This window comes from Limulus polyphemus, unplaced genomic scaffold (genome assembly GCF_000517525.1).
Source record: "Limulus polyphemus unplaced genomic scaffold, Limulus_polyphemus-2.1.2 Scaffold3702, whole genome shotgun sequence".
Lineage (NCBI taxonomy): Eukaryota > Metazoa > Arthropoda > Merostomata > Xiphosura > Limulidae > Limulus > Limulus polyphemus.
In genome coordinates, this window is record NW_013669312.1 from 113,338 (window position 1) to 119,609 (window position 6,272).

Here is a 6,272-nt window from a genome sequence, read left to right on the forward strand (position 1 = left end):
ACCCTAGTTACTTGATACATCCTATTAGAAGATACAGACACCATAAATTACAAAGAAAATTATTTACAGCACTTAAAAAAGATTAGTCCTCGTCAATTCCTCTCATTATAGGCATGATTTATGTTGGAATTTGAAACTTAAGCTCTTAAGTGTATTGAGACCCCAACTGTGAGAATGTCATAGCTTCCCTTGTATTATTGAGACAAATGTATTTAGTCTGTTTCACAACCAACATATGGGTTTTATTGTTGTCATTTGTACACTTGAGTTTTAAACCATTTGCAAAGTATCAGAATAGCTTTATATATATATCAGTTAGACTGTTTTAATTCTAAAGCAAACAACAAAAGAAGCGTGGGTCTTACTACAAAGTAAAGACAGTAAGAAGGAAAAATATAAAAATTCTTATGTGGTACTGGTACTGGTAGTAGTACGTACAAATCACACAAGTTTATCATTCTAAATACTGAATCATATTGTTATTATTATTATTATTATTATGAACTAAATATAAAATTACGCTAAATTATTGAAGTTAAAACTACTAATTTAAATGTAAAAGAATATAAAAAATCACAAACTCTTTCAGTTCAAAGTGCTAAGCTTAATTCACGTAAAGACCTTGCACTCGTCACTCGATAGCTCTTAACCCTAACAATCATGGATCAACTTCTTTCCTAAAGAATATATCTATTTTGAGTTAATTTTTCAATATAATGATTAATATAAATAGCTATACGATACAGTATGACTTAAGCTACTATAGAAAAATAATAAAAATTACGTACATCCCATGCAGTTTTTCCAGAAGCAAGTTTTCTAAGGTTTATAAAAAGCACTATTGACAAATACTAAATACAACCTCTACATAAAATGGCAGTTATTATAATAAGCACCACCCATATTCATATTGTAAAATCTAGAGAACAACATTTTGTCATGTGCTTTGCTTATCATCCTATGATTTGTCAAATGTGAAATACAGCAATTGGTATAACATGCCTTCAACAGTTTGTATTATTCCTATAGCAGCTCTGCTATAAGAACTTCAAAATTTGTAACATTTTCAACAACGAAGAATTGCAAATCAAAGAACAACACACAGTTAGAGGGCTTAGCATGAGAAGTACAGTTGATGCTGTATATTGTGGTTATTCTATTGTAGCAACACTTTCTGACCTAGGTTATAACAGATGAAACAGCTAAATCACTACACACACATATTAACAATACTAAAATGACATTGATTACAAGCCTCAGGGAGATGATGAGCACTTTGGAACAGAATGATGGCTGTATAAAAAGTGTAAAACTTTCTGTTTCAGGAGTAAAGTAACATCATTGATAGGCTTACACAACAAGATGGAAACATTATCAATAATCTGGGATCCATACACAAGTTTTTTGGTGAAGATCTAGCACACAGGGCTATTACTGATCATGAAGGTTTTTATGGAACCTATAAACTCACTAAAATTTCAAATGATGCTTGAAAAAGCTCCAAAACTAAGAAGAGTTTTACTAAAGAACAATATTCTCAAGGTATGAAAGAATGGTTTTACGAGACAGCCAATCGTCACAAGGTATGGAAGAAGAGTTTACTAAACAGACAATTGTGTCAAACATGGAAGACGGCTTTTACAAGACAGCCAGTCATCTCAAGATACAAAAGAATGGTTTTAATAAACAGCTAACTGTGTCAAGGAATGGAAGAAAAGATTTAATAAACAGCTAATTGTCTCAATGTATGGAAGAAGGGTTTTACTAGACAGCCAATAGTCTCCGGTATGGAAGAAAAGTTTTACTATAGAGCTAATAGTACTAATGATTTGTTTCAAAATGAATAGCCTAGGTTCAAAAGCATATGAAAAGCACACTAAAAAACTCAAAAACTGAGCATTTATAAAACTGCATGGTGATCAATTTCCTAACATGTCAAAATTATGTCCAATAGTTTTATGCTTCTGTGCAACAAATGTTGATTGTGAAAGAGTTTTTTGTACAAAACAGGCTCAAGACAAAATTCGAATCCTCTATGACAGTGAAAAAGACACTGTTTAACTCTTTCAGTATTGACTCAGTGGATTACACTGACCACATGACCCCAAAGTGACCATCAGAGTTTTCCTACAATAACTTTTAATGTTTAGCTTATCTTCACAAAATTTTTCAAACTTTTAGTAAACATTAGAAGTTTTTTGTAAATAAAACATCACAATTTTTAATAAAAATTTATCCATGAATATATCGAGTCATAATGTTGACTGCTCTGAGTGCAAAGTGATTTCCATGTTAAGATTAAAAACACTTTTCTTCATCTGAAAATTTTCTAATTTCATTTGCATAATCTCTAAAATCTTCTAAATAAATATCAAACATTTTTTCAGAAAAAGTTTTATTTGGTATTTTCTCTACTCCAACTATACATATATATACTGTTCTATCCTCTTTAATATTGACTATAAGATTACTTCTCCTACGAGTTTCAATATCTAACTTTTTCATATTTCCTATGTTTATTTTACTGTTAGCAGCTGTAATATAAACCTGCTGATCATAGATCATTTTTTGTTTTGTTTTTACATGGAATGTGGAGAGTGTACAATGGTTAAGTGATGTTACATATACATATCTTTAAGAAAATTATGCAAAAGTTTGGTATTTGAAAAGTATTTAGTTGAAACATTTATATACTTTATATATTTAATGAAAATTCTGGAGACAAAACTTATTGTCATCTATGACATACCTAGACATTTTATGAAAATTGTTTGTGAATTTGTCTTGAAAAACGTTTCACAATTTCATTTTTAAAAAACAGAAAGTATGAAGACTCCGTTGTTAGTCACATGCAACATACACTCTACTTTCACTCAAAAGTTCTTATTAATAATATATATTTAAGAAAACTATGCTCCAGAAAAAGTATTTTCTTTAAAAGTTACAAGCACTGAAATTGAAAATACAAATTTATGAACATAAAGTTAAACATAAATGCAAAGACAATTTCTGCATGTATCTTTTGTAACAAGAAGTGACAACTTAAGCAGTATTTCAAGTTATATGATAGATGAACCTATATACTAATATTATTATTACTAAACCATATTCATAGTAAATAAATGCCACTGATGGAGAAGTTTTTAACAACATTTGTTATAATACTCATTACATGTTAAACAGCAAGTAATGTTTATGTTACTTTCAGAAACATGAAATGAATGTATATAGTGTCAAGAATTAAATAATATAAAAACTTATAATTATATGCGAGCTTTAGTTTTTCCAGTCTCTGTCTAAAAACTTGTACTAGTAGTACTAAAGAAATTAGACTTTTGGAGAAAAATCACCTTAAAAAGAACTTTTGTTATATTTTATTTCCTTGGAGACATTTCGAGCAAATACTTTTTCAAGTGAGACCACTTATGTAGCATCCTGAATAAAGATAAAAATAAGCCTTTTCTGTTGCTCAGCAATTAAAGCTGATCATTCCCTCCAGCACTTTTAAGTACTTAATATACAACATACCTCCTCCAACATCAGTAAAGAACCATATCAAAAATGGTATAATTTTCAAATAGGATTGTTTAAGTCCTTTAGATGTTAACAAATGGTTAAGTATTTTCATAAAATTGTATTTATTACCTTATAAATTGTTATAACTATTTCTTTCAACGCTTTGTAATCTTGCTCTTTATGATTGTTTTTATATTTTTATTACCTTATTTTTATTCACCAGTTATTTTCTTCAGCCTTATTATACTATCTTTACTATATAGTTTAATTCTCATGGTTCTATCTCGCATTACATTCTGTCTTGTGTGGTATTTCCTTTCCAAATGTTCCAGTAGTTGCAATTAACTGACAGTGTTGTTTCTGGCTTGAAGTGTTTGTTTGAAACATTGTCAGGAAAATAAAAATACAACCAGTGCTTTTTTCTGGTGGAATGCACTGGAATGACATAACAGTACCTTTTATATGAATGGATGGCAAAAATTATACAAGACATTATACAATAACTGCTTCTTTTTATGAGTGAATGGTTTTATTTATGTAATTTACTGTACATCATCAAATGTATTACCACCAACTAAGAACTATTTAAGAAATTAAACAATTTCCATTGTTATTATATTATGTGTTTGATACATGAAAATTATATTTTAAAAGTATTAGAATTAGTAGTACTAGTAGTAGTACTACTACTAATTTAGAGGGTTTCAGTGATTTTTAAATAATGAAAATAACAAAAATAATCACACACACACCATTGGATTCCACAATCAAAAGTTAGTACATTTACATTGTAATTTCAATTATATAGTTAATAATTAATGAAAAATAATTAAAAATCGTATCTGTAAATCAACCTTTCGATTGGAATAACGTTAACAAAATATCAGTGATTGATATCACATTATCGCTTTACCTGGTAACCTCAAACTGCGTATAACTTGTATTTAGGCAGGATAATACGTAGTCCCATTCCCATTAAAATCCATCAATTTCAAAACTCATACTTTTAGTGAAAGTAGCACTGTACAATGTAATTTGCAGTAACTATAAACTATAACTTAGTATAACCTACACTACGGTACAGGCTAGTAATGTACTATAGTCTATAGTATACAGTTATAGTATAGGCTACAGTAAAACTAAAATCACTAAGTTATTACTCTGGTAGATCATAAAAACATATTTTTTTATGCTGTACTTTAATAACTGCTCTATGCTGAAAGATCTTACCTTTCACCTTCGAAAATACTGTTCTATCAACATCACAACCTAACCAATCACTTAAAACTGACTAACAATAAATATATTAAAACAACTTTATTTTCAATGTATGTTAATAAACTTGGTATAATAAATGAAGTTTAAAATGTAAATTTTAATATTATATAAGATCTATTTTTTAAACTTAATAGGAAATATTTCAATAAACACAAACTTTATCACGTGACTCTTGTTCCCTCCAATTTGCGCATTTTCTACTTTGTTATAACGCTGAGTAAATTACACTTTTATAGTATAGTAAGAAACAGTTTGTACTGATAGCGTTCAATCTACTTTCTCTACAGAGATATAAATCACAAAGTTAGACGTACTTGTCTCGCCTCCTTTTATATCATTTATAACAAATAGAAAGACAGTTTTAAAGTAAGGCAACATGTGCAATAAATGTTGAAATTAAAAATAGGTTCAACATCTAAAAAAAATTATTTGGGAAACGACCAAAATAAAAAAAAAAAATGTTTTCGTAGCTGTTGATGGTAGTGTAAAGCTACCGAAACAATGTAGTTTTTAATTTTGGCCATGGGCCAAATAAAATTTTTACTGTCCATTTTAGTTATTTCAACTACAGTTTCAAAGATGCTATCTGTTAAGTTAAAACCGACCAGCTAAGGGAATTATTTCAATGCACTTGTATCTTAATTAGAAAAGCAGTTACAGGACATTGTGTGTCTTTTGAGTGTTATTGTTTGATATACTAGTACCATCGTTAGAAATGAAAAGTAGGCTTATATTTCACTGGCGGACCAAAAACAAACAAACAACAACAAAAAAAGCAATCCAAAGTACTAAATTTCTTACAAATATGAGTATTTTCCTTTGGAATATTAATATTCAAATTCGTTGACAGCTTACAGTGAATAGTTGGAAATTTTTTATATTAAAATGAGTACAACTTTCGACCACTATTGCAGTAATTTTCAAGTACAAACTATTGATCTATATATATATAACCTGGATCTTGTACTCGGCTTGGCTTAGACCTGAAAACTGAAGCCGACAGGCTCTCTCTGTTCTCCAGGTTACCACTCCCTAAACAATAACGCCTGTTACAAACGCATGGAGCCGCTGAGTATTAATCACTGTCAAGAACTTGCATTTTTAGTAGTATATATATAGTAAGTAATGTAAGTATATGGGTGTGTAGGGCTAAGGATTCTTCTACCATAGGTGTATGTGATTGTTGGCGATAAATTCGACAATAAACGAACATCACGCACTCCACTTGTTTTTAAAATGATATTTATATTCGAAATAAGTTAAACGTATATATAAAATTCTTTACACTATGGAGATCATAATCGTATCTTAAAAACTATACAGTTCTCTTCTTCTTGTCAAAAGCCCACTTAGGCCGATTCAATTGCTTTAGAATTCAGTTGACAAGCCTAACTATATTTCTCTATTTTTATCTCAATAGTATCCATATATAATCACTTACGCTGTCGGGTGAATTGCCGCAGTTGTATCATGAAAAT

General features: G+C 29.4%; 1 protein-coding gene across 6 annotated transcripts in view; it reads right to left on the bottom strand.

The window, feature by feature from the left end:
• LOC106469879 (spermine synthase-like) overlaps positions 1-5,849 on the bottom strand; it is a 112,121-nt gene extending 106,272 nt beyond the window's left edge. Inside the window, exon 1 of one of the 6 annotated variants that reach the window (XR_002612937.1) lies at positions 5,596-5,839. The gene's annotated coding sequence lies outside the window, so the exon portion shown is untranslated. Of the gene's footprint in view, positions 1-4,951; positions 5,088-5,595 lie in introns of those variants that run through there. The other 5 variants (XM_013930392.2, XM_013930393.2, XM_013930398.2 and 2 more) reach the window with 5 other exon arrangements.
• Positions 5,850-6,272: the final 423 nt, after the last annotated feature.